General features: G+C 40.2%; 1 long non-coding RNA gene across 1 annotated transcript; it reads left to right on the top strand.

Moving 5' to 3' along the window:
- Nucleotides 1-4,048: 4,048 nt before the first annotated feature.
- LOC148190477 (uncharacterized) lies at nucleotides 4,049-5,464 on the top strand. The gene is made up of 3 exons (XR_015777525.1): nucleotides 4,049-4,167; nucleotides 4,243-4,329; nucleotides 4,418-5,464. It is a non-coding gene; the product is annotated as an uncharacterized LOC148190477 (long non-coding RNA).
- Nucleotides 5,465-19,401: the final 13,937 nt, after the last annotated feature.

The following is a 19,401-nucleotide window of genomic DNA, read 5'->3' as shown; positions in this document are numbered from 1 at the left end:
TGGAAAAGTCACGTACCAAGCCCCCAGGAAGTGCACCACCCTCTGAAGCAAAATTTACATAGTGGCCGAAAGTGGAACTACAGCGTCACGTGATGCACACTGACCCAGAAAGACTTTTCCCCATTTGTTAACATTGGGAAAGAGACCTCCTTAAATCACTGGATAATTTTTTTTGAGACATGTTGACTTTTCAGAATGCATTTTTTTATAACCATTATTAAAAACATTAAGTCCTAAAGATGTAAAATGTGTTATTTTCCGAATCAAAATTTGGAATTTCTGTGTTCTGTGTTTCTCCAGACATAAAATGAATGCGCATTGGACCCGCGGGACTCTACTGTGAAAATGCGCATGTAACTCTAAGAGTTTCTGACACAGCACAGGCTTCGTACCGGCCATAGTAATGGATATTTTTCCTGTAATTCATCCTTTTTTTAATCACAATTCATCATTTTTACCATTTTACAACACATCCATACGCTGTTGGCTGTAAAGCCTGTAATATGGACGTCTTACCATATCTGTATCAGAGACTGTATGTACGGTCTACGGTCTGTATTCAAACTACCAGTTATCAGTGAGCAGTGCGGAGCACTAGTGACAGTTACTAAAAGGTACTGAACATAGTATTTTTTAAAGTTGAGCTGTGTAATAAAACACAGGGCAATATTACAAGGCACCACCTTTTATTAACACATTCCTATTCTGTTAATTTGATTTCTCCAGTCGAGATTACGATATGATTCCCTGATGAGTTGTATGTATATGTGCGTGTGTGTGTGTGTGTAAAGAGAGATAGATATACTATTATCTGATAATCACGTAAATATTAAAACCGACAGCACCGCTGTCGTTATACCACCGTTTAGCTGCGGTTGCTAATAAGCTAAGCTACTACACAACAGGATGGCACTCTGTGTGTGTGTAAGTGCCCGTTGCCATGGTAATTAATGGCCCATTAATGGCCCACCTGCCCCCTCTCCTCTCAGGTCAGCTGAAAGGAGGCAGTTGAATTTGAAGGAAATGTCCCTGTCAAACTCTTCAATTTTACAGCCAAATGTTTCACCAAATAGTCAAAATATTACCATGGGAAGAGAAAGGAGGTTGTCACAAATGCAGATATCTAAGTTGTCTGAAAAATGTGTGATACAGTGGCCATATCACTGTGTAAAGAAAAGTTTCATCTCAGTTTGTATTGGAGTAAATGGGTTTTATTTTTTTGTCTCCCTTCCTTTTGAGGCCCCACGAGCCAGCTGTGTTGGGTTGTCAGCTTTCAAACCACCACAAGTTTTCCTACATAGTGATATACAGATTGTGTATATTGACTGCTAGCTGTGGGACTAGCTCCAATTTGTTCAGAAAATTTTGATATTATTTTTCGGCTCTTCTACACTCTACCGACAGACTGGCTTTGATCTCTGACTCCATAAGAAACAATTGTAAAATCTGAATTCTCCTGAAAAACATCATAATACGTTAACTGCGAATTCGTAAAGACTATCAAAATTTCCATTTACGTCAACACAGTCCACGGCCTGGTGAACTGTTTAAAGTCCGAATCATTTCTCTACATGAACGTATGGCCATGTTCTATGGCCTCAAAGAGTCAGGAACTGGAGCTCTTGTTAAGTTGATTTCTGGAGGCTCTCCATTTATTTTGAATGGGAAATTTTTGGCAGTTTTTTGGGATTTTTGGGAAAAATGCTTGACAAAACTATAAAAAGACATAGCAATCGAATCCTGAAGAAAAAGAATCTGAAAAAGAAGTATGATGAATAATAGATACCGACGGCAAACTCCAGAGCAGTGGGATGGCCTGGGGGTACTAGTATATGCGTTTTGTGTGCGCTTCGCAGTGCAGGCACTTTGGGGGTGTGACGTAACGAATAGTAATAGACTCTGTGTACTGGCAGGCACCCTAATAATAGTATTTTTTAGGGGGGTACCTTCTTCTTCTTCTTCTTCTTCTTAAAATTCTAATTGTTTCAGTCAGCTACTGTTGCATTTAGACCTGCTCAAGTAAACCTGGCTTGAATCTACAAAAACAAACTGCGTTGAGGTGCAGCAGAGACAGCATGTGACAGACGGGAGCCAATTTGAGCCATAACCGGCAGCAGAACACAGACAAACAATAAAATATTCACATGGACTACGCAATCTGCTGTTTATCAAACCTCATGTGGTATTTTTAAATTGAAACCAGTTCACGTGGGCTCAGCCATAGAGCCGTATTTTCTTCTTCACACTGTTTCTGATGAAAGATGAACGTGAGGCAGGGAATAGTGACTGCTGAGAGTGGGTTCCCTAATGTCCTCAGAGTGACTTTGACTCTTCCATCTGTTGAATTCAGACCTGTGCTGGCTGTATTTTTCCACTAGAGACCATAATCCAGTTAGTACATGTTTATGGTGTTTCAGGCTGAAAATCCAGACAATGGAAGTGTGTGTGTGTGTGTGTGTGTGTGTGTGTGTGTGTGTGTGTGTGTGTGTGTGTGTGTGTGTGTGTGTGTGGCTGTTCATTCACCTCAAAGATGGGCAGAGTGGCTGTCACACTGCATGTGCAAATATCCTTGTGCACAACTTGAAGAAGGTGATGGCGAGCAATCATCACATCACACAGACATACAAGTGGCAGTAATCTCTCTGTGCTGACATGACTGTTTCAATCTTTCTCTCTGCCCTGAGGCCTCCACTGCAGAGCTGATCAATTTGCCTCCATCAAAATGCAATTTTTATGCTTTGCCATCACTGCTCACCTCTCCTCTCTACCATCCTCCTTTTTTCTTCTCCTTCCTCCTTGAACCTTTTTCATCTTCTTATCAGCTTCCCTCTCTCTCCCTTTTTCTTTCTGTGCCATTTACTTCTCGTCACTTTTTTTCACTCACAGGTTGGATTCTGATATTTCCCTGAGGTTTCTTGCCAGCCTGTCTTATGTTGTTTCTCCCTGGATGATGAGGCTGCAACTGGGGAGACAGGAGGCGGTGGTAACTTCATCCCTTCACAGGCCCATAGATGCCCTCACATCAGAGGTTCGGGATGATGGGGTGTAAAAGAGGATGGGGGCGGCGTGAAGGTTTCATGGCCTGGAGCCTCTTTCAGGCTCTTTGCTGGTAAATGTCTCAAACAAGCTTTGAACCGGCTGGTTGACGGCTTCATAAAAGATAATGATGTGCATGTAAAATGGATGAAAATGGGGCACTTTAAAGGAAAACTTTACCAAGTTTCATCAGACCGCGATGTTATACTCCTGCCACAAGAGAGATAGAAAGGAATGGATATGAATGGAGAAATAAACCTGCTAAACGGATTGTAAATGGACACAGACAGAAATATTTATTCACAGTTGTGAATCTGCTCAAAGGTTTATGCATATGGCCCCACATGTTAGTATTTTGGTGGGTCACACATATTGCAATAATTCCTTTTCTTTATAACCGACTGAGAGAAGATTTGAATATGAAATCAAGATGGCCTCTGTCTTTTCAGCTTGTCAAATGACATGTGTGGAGTGTGATGTCAAAAGCCACCTTAACGGTGTCAAATGAGAACGTGCTTTGATAAACTGGTAGCTTTGTTATTAAATGCTGGCGGACAGCCAGATGATACCTGGCGCGTTGACATACAACGCATTTGCAGGGTCACTTAGGAACGCGGCCACCAGAAACTGGCCCACAATTGACTTTCTTGTGGGAGTCTGGAAATCGCTTCCCATAGATCCCTTACCTTACCTTACCTTACCTTATCTTACCATGTGCCTCTTTTGCCGAAACTTAACCGTCTGTGACTTAGTTGCTTAATCCTAGCCATCCTGACAGTCCGTGCTGTTGTGTAAACATGACGATGATGATTGTGTGGCAGGACGGCACAGCCCGTCTCCACTCATGTTAGTTATGTGCTGGGTCAGGTGGATAGCTGTGTAGGCTCGCCCCTTTGCTCCCCGCCCATTGAGTGACACTGGGCTGGGAGCAATCATCCAATTCCACCAGCGTACTGGGCGAGGCCAGCCAAAGCTATATATGGGGGAGAGCTGCGCCTCAGATGTGCGCCCTCCCAACTAATCCGGAAACCTGAGCGTGTGTGTCGGCAGTGTGGTTTGGCGTGGCAGAGTTTGATCTACGTGGCTGTCTTGAGACGTAGGTCGGCGCGTCTCCTCTGCTCACTTTGCCAGGTAGGCTCGGACACTATTACTGCGTCTCTGGCTTGTATTGGTGCCGTGTCTGATACGCTTTCTGCTCTCCGGCAGAGTTGGCCTGTACTCTGGCCGGGGGTTGGGAGTGCGTGGCCTCGGAGCCGTGCGCAATAATCCGTGCACCGCGTTGGGAACCCTCAGGTAGGCTGGCTCGTTTGTGTCTGGCGTGTCTCATGCGCTTTGTCGGGCTGCACGTTGTGTGATTCTGGTCTCTGTTTGCTGTTAGCAGTTGTAAAGGTGGTTGGTTGGTGGCTATCTCTCCTGTTGCCTGTGACGCTGCGCCCTCACTCAGGGGTATGTATGCGTGATTGTTTTAATCCATCTAATTGCAATTCACGTATTAATTTTAGTCTGTATCACAGCAGGTGGCTCCTCCTCTGACGTGGGCTGCTGTGCTGCTGCTGCTGTTCTGTCTACCTGCTCTGTCGCGGATTCGCTGCAGCAAGCTCTCCACTCTTTACATTTGTGTCCACTGTTTTCCGTTTTGTTCTTTTCTTTTTATATAATTGTGTGTTCGGCGTGTGCGTGCGGTCTCGCACGCCTGGAGTAAATCCCTCCAGATGATCCGTGAGTGTTGCCTGCACTGTATGTGGTGTGGATCATGTGGACGTAACACGCAGCATAGGATTTAAAGCTGTACTAGGAGAACTGATCCACGCCAGTTAACTTTTCAATCATTGGTTGATTATTGTTTCTTTTGGTATTGTCCTTAGATATTCATTTTTATTGTGTATGGATTTTGTGATCATTGTTTTCTGTAGATTTTGTGTTTAGTCATTCAGTTATTTTTTTGCATAAGTTTTTTTTTTTTTTTGTTTGGTTTATTGGGTTAACTGTGTGTGAGCGGCAACTGAAGCACAATCAACCTTGGTGGTGACCTCCTGGGCCTGGCAGAGTGTGGTGTCGGGGCATTTTTGGTTTAGTTTTGGTTTTTTTGCCCTCTTGCCTTGCTTAATATCTGCTTCTCTCTCTTGGACAGGAGCTGCTGGGTTGGTGTGGTGAGTGACTGATCCCTGCGGTGGCGGTCCCCTCACTCCCTGTACAGTAGTGCACCCGGGTGTCATTTGATGGTGTGTGGTTTCTCTTTTTCTTCACGTGTGGTGCATATCATCAGAACCTTTCTTCCCCTCTCAGTCATCCTCGCCTGGTGAGCCCTCAGCCCTGTACCTAGCACATGCACTTTATTGGCAGCTCAACCAACCTGTTAAGGTGCCCGGGAGGATTGTGTAATATTTTGCCACGCATTATTATTATTATTATATTATTGCTTGCATCATCACTGAGATTTGTTCAGCCTTTTAATCTTTGACATATTGTTAATAAACTTTCTTTTGATACCTTATTTTGGAATCCCTCAGTCTCTGGTGCCTCTCGAACCTGGGTGACCTTGTTAATATTAGAGTGGTGGTTCCCTCTGATGTATTTCCTGGGGGTGAAATTCCCCTAGGTGGCGTTGTCGGGCACTTATTAACTAACAAACAAATCAGTAAATAAATTCAACCCTCGTAGCATTGCCACAATTGTAATTGGTTAGCGGTAGTAGCAGCTTACAGCCAGCACAGACCTCAGCTCCCAGGGTTAGACCCAGTACTGTTGCCTGTTGTGACAGCCCTCGCTGTGATAGCAGTTTAGCCCTGGCTGAATTCAGCTGCCACAGCGAGTCTGTCTCCTCTCCAGAGGTGCGGGACGCTCTCCTTATGGCAAATGTTTCTCACATAGGCCAGGAGTGAAGCAGAGATGAAGCATGGTTTAAAAACTTATTTCTGGCTTTTAATTTTATCATTTCAAAACCAAAATCCGTCAGTCGACATGTACACAGAACATCAATACACTGAGCCCATATTTTGGTACTTCCACCAAGCTGCAGTGTGAATTTTCTAATTAGCTAAATATTTAGAATGGTGACATAAAGATTTAACATTTAGATTTAACATCCAACATTTAAATAAAATATATAACAATTATATTTAACATATAACATTGAACATATAACATTTAGATTTAAGATTTAAAATTTAGATTTAAACATTTTTATTTGACAGTGACGTTATCTTGAACATATTTTTTCATGAAAGCATAAATCTGACAAAGTCTTTTTAATCATGTTTTCGAGCTAAATGTGGAGAAACATTGCCATTTCTTTAAGAGTACACAACTGTTTTTTCGACACCATGACCCCTTCTGCTGATGCACAACTTTTCTGCGACAGAGAAGCACTTAGCAACATTGAGAAAAGCTGTACGGGTTTTTGATTGAATGCAGCAGACCATGAGAGGATCCCCACCGGTGGCATGTGTCAAGCGGCAAGTCAGACTAGAGGGGAGAAATGAAACCAAAAGCGCTGGACAATGAGAGGGAGGAGAGCCGGCATTAGGGCGAGGCTGACCCGACTTGGACCGAGAGCTGTTCCTCTACCAAGCCTTCTGGCTAATGTCTGGTCGCAGGAGAATACAATGGATGACATGTGATTGAAGGGCGGCACGGTGGCTTTGTGGTTAGCACTGTTGCCTCACAGCAAGAGGGTCCCTGGTTCGGTCTGGGCGGGGGCCCTTCTGTGCGGAGTTTGCATGTTCTCCCCGTGACATGCAGCTCAGGTTGATTGGTGACTCTAAATTGCCCTTAGGTGTGACTGTGAGCGTGTATGGTTGTCTGTCTATATGTGTCAGCCCTGCGATGGTCTGGCGAATTGTCCAGGGTGTACCCAGCCTTCTGCCCGATGATAGCTGGGATTGGCTCCATTTTTTTAAAAAAAAAGACCAATAAATCTACCTTCTACCTTCACAATTGGTGCCCCATACCTAAACACAACCACATGCAGCATCATCCCACCATGTGCATATGCTGACATCAGAGTAGTGACAATAGAATGTAAATAACAGATGCAGGAAACCTAAAATGTAAGATTTAGACACAGAAGTCCACTGCAAAACAGCAACTTTTGACAACTTGGGGATAAGGATGTGTTGGTTATAAAGTCTGTGTTTTTTCCACTGCTTCAACCACACCCTAAATCTTGTTCTTACATACGCCATCGGAATTGAACATTTAATAGTCTTCCCAGAGAATCCCATTCTGTCAGAGCATTTTTTAATGACTTTCAGTTTTTTGTTACTCAATTACACACCTCTCAGCAAGAGTTACTATACTAGATGTCTGTCCCATGGTGCAGTAGCTAAATTTAAGGAATTGATTCCTTCTGCATTGAACTCACTACCATGTCTCAATGTGACTGAGAGCGCTTTTACTAATTTAAAATTGATTGTCTTGATGATAGTACTACTGGCTCACAGTGATCAGCTCTCGACTCTGTTGCACCTTTAATTATATTAATGAAGCAAAGAAAATTGGCTCCAAGGTTTAACCCACATACCTGCAAATTAAAGCAAATGTCGCAAAAATTTGAAAGAAATTGGCATTCAACCAACCTGGAAGAGTCCTGTCTGGCAGGACAGTCTTAAAATGTACAGGAAGGCCCTCTGCCACGCCAGAGCAAACTATTACTCATTGTTCATTGAGGAAAATAAAAACAATCCCAGGTTTCTTTTCAACACTGTAGCCAGGCTGACTCAGAGTCACAATTCTACAGAGCCTTGTATTCCTTTGGCCCTCAGCAGTGAGGACTTTATGATTTTCTTTAATGATAAAATTATAACTATTAGAGATAAAATACATTACCTCTTGCCCTCAACTAACCTGACCTCAAGCACAGGTAATTTAGATATGGCAGTGGGGCCTGAAGTTTATTTAGACTGTTTTTCCCCCATTGACCTTCACCAACTCTCTACATTGATTTCTGCATCCAAGCCATGAATATGCCTGCTAGACCCCACCCCAACTAGGCTACTTACGGAAGTTTTACCCTTAATTGACAGCTCTTTGTTATATATAATCAAGGTGTCTCTATTAACAGGCTATGTACCATAGTCCTTAAAAGTAGCTGTCATTAAACCTCTTCTAAAGAAGCCCACTCTCGATCCAAACGTTTTAGCAAACTATAGACCAATATCTAATCTCCCCTTTATGTCTGAAATCCTTGAGAAAGTAGTTGCTAATCATCTTTGTGACTTTCTCCAAGATAATAATTTATTTGAGGACTTTCAGTCAGGATTCAAGTCAGTTTCAAGTCAAGTCAGTTTTATTTATATAGCCCATTATCACAAAACATGGTTTGCCTCAGAGGGCTTTACAGTGTACGACATCCCTCTGCCCTTAGACCCTCACATCACCCAAGGAAAAACTCCCCAAAAAGAACCCCTGTAACGGGGAAAAAAAAGAGGAAGAAACTTCAGCGTTCATCATAGTACAGAGAAGGCACTAGAAAAAATTACTAATGAATTATTGATTGCCTCTGATAGAGGACTGGTCTCTGTATTTATCCTATTAGATCTCAGTGCCGCATTTGACACCATTGACCATCAAATCTTACTGCACAGAGTGGAACACTTAATTGGCGTTAAAGTATCGACACGAAGCTCGTTTAAATCACACTTATCAGATTGTTCCAAGTTTGTTCATATTAATGATCAATCCTCCACGCATACTGAGGTCTGCTTCGGAGTACCACAAGGTTCTGTGTTTGAACCAATCCTTTTTACTTTATATATGCCCTGGGCAACATCATTAGAAATCACTCTGTAAATTTCCATTGTTTTGCAGATGATACGCAACTATATCCATCTATGAAGCCAGATGAAACTGATCAGTTATCTAGACTACAAGCATGCCTTCAGGACATAAAAGCCTGAATGAGCTACAATTTCCTGATGTTAAATACAGACAAAACTGAAGTTATTGTTCTTGGCCCCAAACACCTCAGAAACTCCTTTTCCAAGGATATAATTTCTTAAGATGGCATTACCTTCACCTCTAGCACAACATCCACAACCTCGGAGTTATATTCGATCAAGAATCTTATCTGTCGCAGCTCATAGTTCCCTATCAACCCTCAACAGCTCTGCGCTCTGAAATCGCAGGGTTACTTGTGGTTCCCAAAGTCTCCAAATGTAGGATGGGAGCCAGCGTCTTCATTTACCAAGCTCCTCTTTCATGGAACCATCCTCCAGTTTCGGTCACAGAGGCAGACACAGTTTCCACTTTTAAGGGTAGACCTAAGACCTTACTCTTTGATAAAGCTTAAAGTTATTATTATTTTATTGATAACAACATTAAAAAGGACAATATGTATGATGTGGTTAATAGCTTTAATAACTTTAAATAAAGTGTTGGACTGAACCTGGCAGAAAAAATCCCTGATCCATTGTAATCTGAGGATTGGACTGATAACCTTATATATAAGAATCCCAGCTCAATGTTCCTTACAGCAGTGGAAGGAAAAGATAATAAAATAAGCAAACAGCACAAATCGTGTTTAAAGCAATAAACAACCTACTCCCAGGACACATTCAAAAATTATTTTATTCATAGAGATGGGGGTTATAATTTTAGGAGGGAATTAAATTTAAAACATGTGCCTATGTGCCTGCACAACAGTCAAAACTTTTTGTATCTCTATACGTGGGGTGAAACTGTGGAATGGACTTTGTGGGGAGCTGAAGATATGTGCAAGCATGACCCAGTTCAAAAAGCGGTACAAACACATGGTTTTTACAAGGTACAGGGAGGAAGAAGGATGTTGACAGTCACTAGGTGTTCTCACACCTGATGCTGTGACCCTGCCTTTGGCCATGCTCGTGCTGTGGCTGCACTGATGCTGTACCTGGTTGTGCAGATGCCGTGATCCTGCTTGATGCAACCTTCTACTGCCCTCATATGCGTCATGCCTCCACTTTTAATATACGCATGGGACTCTTATCATCACCTATGATATCATAGAATTTTACGTCTATCACTTTTGTTATGTGATATGCTATTGTTACCATAATTGCTGTGCTTCTCTCCCCCTCTCTCCCTCTCTCTTTCTCTTTCTATTTCCTTTTTGTCATTACTGTAATTTAACTGTTATTTACAACATCTATTGCACGTTTGTCCATCCTGGAAGAGGGGTCCCTCCTCAGTTGCTCTTCCTGAGGTTTCTACCCTTTATTTCACTCGCGTTACAGGGTTTTTTGGGGGAATTTTTTCCTTAGACGATGTGAGGGTCTAAGGGCAGAGGGATGTCATATGCTGTAAAGCCCTCTGAGGCAAACTGTGTTTTGTGATAATGGGCTTTATAAATAAAGATGAAAATTGAAAAATTGCTACAGATAATTACTTCTTGAAATATGTTAATTACTTTTATAAATAAAGGGCAGTTCATACTTATCTCCATGAATAAACAGACAGGCAGAAAGCATTAAGCATGTGACGCTCTGGAGCAACCGGCTCCCTCTGGAACTAGAAACGTCTGCAGTGTGACAGACCAATGGGGCATTTAGAGCTATTAATACCTGCTGTTAGCAATGAATCACCTTGGTAGAGTATTTTAATACATTTTCCACACTGCTGGATTTTGACAAAACCTGTTACCTTGACTGAAAAGGAGCATGTGTTTTAGCAGAAACTCACGCCGAAGTCCAACATGCATTTGTAAACTTTATTCCTTCAGTAATTTTAGATGTGCATAAACTGTAAACAGAATTCATCTGCTATGACATTTTAAGGTTCTGTTAGAAAGCATTATTTCATTAACTTATGCCGCTGAATAAATTCTAATTAATGCTGCTATTGCTTTTTTTAAATAAGGAGGATTTTAAAATAGGTGTTTGCCAAAAGATGTCAGCCCTCTGCAGCTGTCCTTTAAATCATGTGTAAATATCCCCAAAATGGGATATTTTGTCCCTTGTGAGACAAAAGGCACCAACACAGTTACCAGTCAGGACTGTGTGGATGACAACCACAAGCCATAAGTGATAATGAACTTCCACAAACAGGGGTCCGTTTCACAAAGCAGGTTCAACAAACTCTGAGTGTAACCCTGAACTCTGAGTTGATCTGCTCTGAGATAGGAAACTCTGAGTTTCCGGTTCCAGAAGAGCTGATTTGAGTTGGTTTAATCAACTCGGAGTAGTTTCACCTGGAGTTAAGTGCGTGCACCACAACTATAAAAAGCCAGCATCAATGGAGCCCCGATTCGACGAGTCACCATGGCAACGGGGAAGCGGAGGGCTGCGTTCTTCACCCCACTCGAATTGGAAATTTTAATGCGCTCATATGCGGAGTTTGAACACGTTTTTAGAAAGAAGTGCAACACCGCTGCAGCTGCAAAAGCGAGGGAGACGGCGTGGGAGAACATTGCTGCCCGGGTCAGTGCCTAAGTTTAAATGTAGTCCTTTGCAATCACAATACTATTACAGGGGGAAACTGTTTGAATGGTAGCGTATTAATTTATTTCATTTTATTTCATTTAGGTGCAATCCCGCGGGGGAGAAGCGCACCTGGGGATGGGGATGGGGATGTGTGTGCCATCTATGCAGCCAATCACACTGGGAAATCCTAAAAGAAATTAAAATTACTAATCCCAGTCTGAGGTTGCAGCACAATGTCATTAACGGAATATGATTCAAAATTAATGTAACAGATCTCTACATCATTCACCTGCAATCCTGTGGAACTCCTCCTTGATGGCTCTGACAGGTTTATGTCCAGGGAAAACGACAAAGATGTGTAAAAGTCGTTTCAGGGCCAGGCACACTTTTCTGACCGCCCTTCATACAGATGCCTTGCTTAAATGCTCTGCATCTCCGACATTATACAAGAAAGTGCCATTTGCAAAGAACCGCAGCGCAACACACAATATCTGATGGGATGTGAGAGCATGACTGCGGTTGGTAATGTTGCAAATGTAAGGACGGATTAGGTTGTGTATGTATAATATGGACTGTGATGTGAAACGGTACCGCTCAAAAAGATAACTGTCCTGAAATGCGAGAACATCTATCCGCGGTCTGAAAACAATCTCCCGACGAATATTTAGGCCTAATTCTCTGCGCAGTAATGCTGCTCCTTCATCCACTGGATCATTAATGAAAGGGCATGCCATTTTGACAGACGGCAGAACTACACTCCGACACTCGCCTGCTGACTGAATGAATGAATGAATGAGGAAATCAAATAGCGTATGTGGCTGAAAGAGGGCGGAGACTGAGAGAAACTCGAGGTTCATTGAGAAAAACTTGGTCCCGACCAGGTTAGGTTCATAGAGTCTGTTACTACGGTAACTGACCGAGAGCTTAAGTTACCCCTCTCTGTGAAACAGGCTAGAGTTACACTTCTTTCTCTGGTTTGAGTTACCTCCCTTTTTTTAAACAGAAAACTCAGAGTTTCCCTCATTTCAGGGTTAACAGACTCAGAGTTTTCACTAAACCTGCTTTGTGAAACGGACCTCTGGACAACTGTGTCTGTAAACACACAAGGAAACTGCTGCTTGTCTCTTGTGTCATCTCTCTCCAAAACTCGGTGCCACAGAGCAAAATTATATCACATTTAATCACATTTATTTCAATTTGTTGACAATTACTGTAAAATTAGGACATTATTGAGTATTCCAAGCTAATGAGATGGATTTCCAGTTCATCAATTGAACAGTGCCGCATCCCTGAAGCCTTCCACTCCAGCACTCATGTAGACATACACATTTTTGGGGTAAAGAATGTATCCAAATTAGTTTCTGAGACAATATGTCCTTGATTACAGAGGTTAACAAAAGCAGCTTCTCAAGTTGAATTGGTCCTCTTGATTTTAGCTGAGGTGAATATAGGCAACTGTAAATTACATGCAGGTTTTATTAGCTGCACCTCACTATCTAATTATGCCAGGGTGAGATCAATGATTTAGTTGGAAAACTGCAAAGGGGTTAGGGTTAGGGTTATCTGCATTACAATGTGCAGAGAGCCACAAGAAGAAAAGGGAAAAGAAGCAGACAAAAATTCACACGTTTTCACAAGGTCAGTGAAGGGTGCATGTGTCTGCTGTTACTGAGTCAAGACAGAGCTCCCACACCGCTCTCCAGGGGCTCTCTGATAGGCTGCCCCTCTGCCAACATGTTACCATGTAAATTAATGATAACAAAGACAGACCGTCTGAAACACCACCCAACATATGGTGCGTCTGAGTGCAACTGTTCTTTGCCAGAATGGTACAAGAACAATGTAAATGAAATAAATACTGCTGAATACACTAAAAAAGATTTTGCCTGTTTGTTATTTCAGCATTATTCTATATTGGAATTGATGCCTTAAATACACCGTAGGCTCTGTGTTGACGTTTACTGTATGTCATAGCCAGCCAAACTTGTCAAATACTCCCCCATACTTGACAGAGATTTTGATGTACAATCCCAATGCCAAAAACCACCTTCTGCATCAGCATGATATGCCTCTGGATGGCATTAGATGAAGACGCAGCTGGACAGAACTAGTCGTATTGTTGTTATCTGCCACAGGACAGGCACCTGCTACAGTAGCCGATGTCACTTGAGAACGTGATTGGACAGCACTTGCCACATCCCCATGGAATATCACAGAACAGCATCAGGTTAAAACACTGCCCGTAATGACGTGATATCAGGTGTGCAAGGGTGCCTACAGGGCAGGGTAGTAGGGTAATGGGATGATGTTTTTTTTTTTTACACTTTACCCTGTGCCTCCTTCCTCTATGCCAAACCATCTGTGGCAGCATGTGTTTGTTGATGTCCATTGGTTGCAATGTGCTTTTGTTGCCCTACAGCGTAAACTCTCAACAGCAGACACAGTAGGATACCTAGAGCATAACATGTAGACATGGAAGTCCACTGCAAAGCGGCAGTATGTGATGATTTGGGATGAGAATGTGTTGGAAAAATACTGTAGTGAAGAAATAAGGGGGTCGGTCTCTGCCTCCCGGTGGATACTTGTGGGGAGGGGTTCACGTGTACCTGAGAACTGATGACTGATTATTTGAACCTCTGTTCAGAGTGTGGATTAGCAACCTGGAATAAAAGTGCATTGAATGGCCCATGAGAAAGAAAGAAGTATTTTGTCCATGGCTGTGGTACCAGGGTGGGACGGTGCTGTTTGCAGCTTTTAGTGTTGCTAGCAGTGATAACAGCTAGGCAGGGGAGCCATTACTGAGTTAGGAGGTGAGGCTGGATGCCTCCTTCAGGTAGCAAGGGACAGGGGAGTACAAAGTGCCTTGGCCTGTGTTCACAAGCTGTTAACTGAGACTTTATATACCTCATGTCGTCTGAAGCAGTTGTTCCTATAAGAGCGCAGTACTATGGAGTTCCCCAGGGATGAAGTTTTTCTGTGGACACAGAAGTTAGCACCACCCTGGTTCCCTGGTCAAAAAGCCTATGGGATTTTTTTCCATTGGATTTAGGATCATTGTAGAAAATAAGCTCTGAGGCAAACAAACTATTTCGATAGTTAAACCACTGAAGACTACAGAGTGTTACATTTGGATCCTGTGTGTTTGTTGCTTGAAAGTTCCAGGCTAATGCTGCCAGTGTTTAAGCTCGCTGCCGGAAACCTTGTGGTCTCATCAGGTCCGACTGTTTACACTCCTGATATTGGGATTTAAATTTGAAACACATTTTAATTATCGCTTTACACCGACTTTAAATGTTTATCTCATCATTGTTAGTGGCCTATTAATGTGTATGTGACTCAATACAGAGTGGTGAAGGCAAACGCTGTGTGTGGGTTTCTCCTCATCTCTCTGCCATACTATTGCTCCTCTTTAAGGGCACACTAGAAACATTTTTGACAGAAGATTGTGTTGCACTCTGGGGCTGTGAAGTTGGAACTATATATGTAATTATCAGGCAGAAAGTGTCATATGAAAGACTCTACTGAGTTACAATATGAGAATTGTAGGATCTGTTGTTTCTGGAGGCGGGGTTAGGATATGTGATATGATATAGGATATAAGCTGCATCAGTTAGACAAGTGGTTCTTAACATTTTTTGGCCCCCCTTGTCCTTCGAAAAAGCATGATTTGATTAAAATGGACAGTTGGAATATCAATATGATCAGTTTCTCAGAAACCCAAAAAAAACAGGTAAACATAAGTTAGATTCACGAGTGTTAACTGAATATAAGCAGTAATGCTCCTAGGCATTCTGTTTTTTCAAATATTTATTTTCCTGTAGATCAACCTTGCTCATTCAACGTTAGCTGAGTCAAAACACATTTAAGGAGCTTTAACACTGTATTATTACTGTATTATTACACAATATTCTGATAATGAATCAGAATATTCTGATAATGAATCAATGAATTTTTTAGGAATAATAAGCCAAATTCTGAAAGTTTTGGGATGTGGGAGGAAACCGTAGCAGCGGGGGTTAACCCACCCAGTCACAGTAATGAATTAAAGGTCTAGTGTGTAGGATTTAGTCACATCTAGTGGTGAAGTTACAGAACTTAAACTAAACTAAAATGCAAATAGCCCTCTGTATAATTTGATTTGAAACTAATGAAAACAAAGTTAGAGATTTTATATACAGTTTCTGCCAATAGATGTCCCTAAATCCTACACACTGGATCTGAACTTTTTGGGAATGAATAGCTAAATCAAGAAAGTTTTTGATGTGGACAGGAAAAGGAAAAAGAAGAGTTTCTTTTAAAAACTGAAATTTGAGGCTCTTAGAGAGCTCACTTGTTCATTGAGGGCATCTTGTAAACTGCTGATGTTCTTTTTCTCCAAACTCATTGGCATTTTCCTACCTGTCAGAAATATTTCAGACTTAGTTAAAGCGGTTTAAATAGGGGATTTACTTATTAATTAGCAATTAATTTAAATGATCATCCTGTTTCTTTTTTTTTTTTATAATTATTTTATTTTGATTTTCAAACAACAAAAAACGATTGATACACGATACATAATTATAATAAAAATATCCAAAACAAATCAAATTGAATCACTTTGTTTTTTTCAGTGGCTATAAGCTTTTCCATGTTCAAATAAAAAGACAGTTCTTTTTTCCAGTGACTAAGAGAGGGAGGGTATATAAATTTCCAATGTTGTAGAATAAGTTTCTTTAATATCAAAGATGAGAAAAGAATGATCCATTTTTGTGGAAAATGCATATTATTATTAGAAACATCTTGCAAAATACACAGTGATGGGTTGAAATGAAGCTTCGTACTAAGAGCCTCAGATAGCCAATTCTCTATTTCCAACCAAATCTTCTGAATTTTATAACATTCCCAGAACGCATGAACCAGAGAATCTGGGGTTCCACATTTTAAGCAGTTATTTGAGACTTTTCCATCATACTTATGCATTTTATCCCTGGTACAATATATTCTATACATTATTTTATACTGAATCAGGCGTAAATTTTCATTGACTGTAATATCTCTTGTTATATTCCAACATTGTTCCCACTTGGAATTTATATCCTCCCTTCCTAAATCCTGGTTCCATAAACAAGTTCTAGATTTCAACAAATTATCAACCAAATATGACTTCTGCAAAATTTTATAGACTTTGCCTGTTAAGCTGTGACATGTTTCAGAATTGAATATACGTTTTTCTAGTTCACTATGTTGTCCTGAAAATTCTAAGTCAAAACTTTGGAATAGGCTCCTCAACTGCATGTACCTGAAAAATTCCCCATTAGAATGATCATATCTGCTTTTAAAGTCAGTCCAGGAAATGAATTTGTTACCATTCATTAAATTTTCAACTGTTTCAATACCTCTTTCTCACCATGTAGACCAATTTAACACTTTATTCTGGAGAGTTATCCAAGGGTTATTCCACAATAAAGTTTGCTTCGGCAGTGTTATAGATTCCCTTAAAAGACTCTTCATTTTTCTCCATGATGCTGCTAGATTTCTAACCATAAAATTGGCAGAGGTATTTTTTTCAATTTTGGAAAACAAATATGAAAACAGGTTTTGAGGACTGACCTGAGCATTTTCAACCTGAATCCATTGTTCTTCATCCATATGTTTAACAATATGGTGTAGGTATAGTGCCTGATTTGCAAGGTAATACAATTCTAAATCTGGGAGGTTAAATCCTCCCATACTTTTTGATATATGTAAAACTTTTCTCTTTATTCTTGGAGTTTTCTTTTCCCAGATGAATTCTGAAATAAAAGAATATGCTTTTTTAAAGAAAATTTTTGGTGGGGTTACAGGGACTGTAGAAAAAAGAAAAAGAAATTTTGGAAGCCACATCATTTTAAATAAATTAATTCTTCCAGTGATATTTAACGGTAGATTTGACCATTTATTCATTTCAGATTGCATGCTGTTAAGTATTGGAATATAATTATTGTTGTAAATCTGTTTCTTACTAGTATTAATATTACATCCCAAGTACTTAATTTTAGATGTCCATTTAAATGCCTGTCTTAGCGTATTTACTGTATTTTTAGATTTTCCTATTGCCATTACTTCTGTTTTCCTAAATTAATTTTATACCCTGAAACCATTGAATATTCATTAAATATTGTAAGCAAAGGTTGAATAGATTCATCGAAATTATTTAAGTACATCAAAAGATCATCAGCAAATAAATTCAGTTTGTATTGTTCTTCTCCTATAGTGATACCGGTGATTTGCTGATCTTGTCTAATTCTCTCTGCCAGAGGTTCCATTGCTAAAGCAAAGAGAAGTGGGGACAGAGGACAACCTTGTCTTGCACCTCTCTCCAAAGTAAATTCCTCTGAAAGAACACTGTTGGTAAAAATTCTAGCTTTAGGGAATTTATTTAAGTCTCACAAAATTAAGGAATTCCCCTGGGAAATTAAATTTTTCCAAAACTCTAAAAAGAAAAGGCCACTCAAGGCGGTCAAACGCTTTTTCAGCGTCCACTGCCATAACAGTCAAATTTAAATTGTGTTTTTTAGCATGCTGAATGATACCAAAACAAGTTCTTGTATTTGTCTGCAGACGCCTGTTTTTAATGAAACCTGTTTGGTTTTTATGTATCAAGTCTGGTAGAATCTTTGAAAGTCTATTGCTCATGAGTTTAGTTAATATCTTATTATCACAGTTGATTAAACTAATGGGTCTGTAGTCAGCAGGTGATTCCCCAGATTTTCCTGGTTTCAGTATAACAGAGATAATTGCTTGATACATAGATTTAGGCAGTGCCTGATTTTCTAACATATGTCTGGTCATTTGAATAAATATTGGAGCCAGTTTACTCCAGAATGTCGAATAAAATTCAATTGGAAAACCATCCATGCCTGGTGCTTTTTTTAGTAAAAATGTTTTAATTGTTTGTAATATTTCAGCTTCGGTAATCTCTGAACTAATAATTTCCCTTTTATCCTCTGAGAGTTGTTTTAAATGGATTCTATCTAAGAAGGAATTTGGATCGCTTAAATTGCCTTGTTCAGATTTGTACAGCATTTCATAGAACGATTTAAAAGTACTATTGATAAGTTTATTGTTTCTAATAAGTGCATCTGACTCGTTGTCTCTGAGAATTATTGTTGGTCTAGACTGTATTCTCGTTACAAGTGATGCTAAATGTTTACCCGATTTATTTGCCATTAAATAAAATGCTTTATTTGAATTAAATCTATAGTTATTGGCTCTTTTTGAAAGTAAAAGTTCATACTCTTGTTTTGCTTTGGTCAATTTGTCCCCCAGTCCTAAAGACTTTTTATGACATGATTCCAGTGTCTCAATTTCTCTTTCTTTGTCTTTAATTTGGGAATCGAAATCATTTTTCTTCTTTGACGAAAATGAAATTATCATTCCTCTCATGTAGGCTTTAAACGTGTCCCAGATTATATCAGGGGATGGTGTATCCTGTTGTCCATTATTTACATTTGTGTTGATAAAGCTATCAATGTTTTCATTAACATATTTCACAAACTCTGCATCGAGTAAATGTGCTCTGTTCATTCTCCATATGTGATTACTCTTTTTATTATCCATCGGCACAATTAGACAGGATACAGGGGAATGGTCTGAGATAACAATTCCATGAATCTTTGAGCTCAATACATTTTCTAAAGCCGTTTTTGAAATAAAAATATAATCAATCCTTGAATAACTGTTTTTACACTTGGAATAGTATGTGTAATCCTTTGTTGTTGGAAATAATATTCTCCATGTATCTTCCAATCTATTTGTCAATAAAAAATCTTTCAATTTTTTTGGAGGGTCTCTGAAGCCCCCTTTTTTATGACTCTGTCGGTCAAGCTTATCAAAAGTATTGTTGAAATCGCATCCCACAATTATAGTCCCTGTCTCATAAGTATCTAGGATATTTTGAATTTTGTCCAGAAAAACTAAATTTGCTCCCGGGGGTATATATAATGAAATT

The sequence above is a fragment of the Plectropomus leopardus genome, chromosome 1 (genome assembly GCF_026936395.1).
Source record: "Plectropomus leopardus strain MGB_pleo_1.0 chromosome 1, ASM2693639v1, whole genome shotgun sequence".
NCBI classification, from domain to species: Eukaryota; Metazoa; Chordata; class Actinopteri; order Perciformes; family Serranidae; genus Plectropomus; species Plectropomus leopardus.
This window is presented reverse-complemented; position numbering and strand designations above follow the sequence as displayed.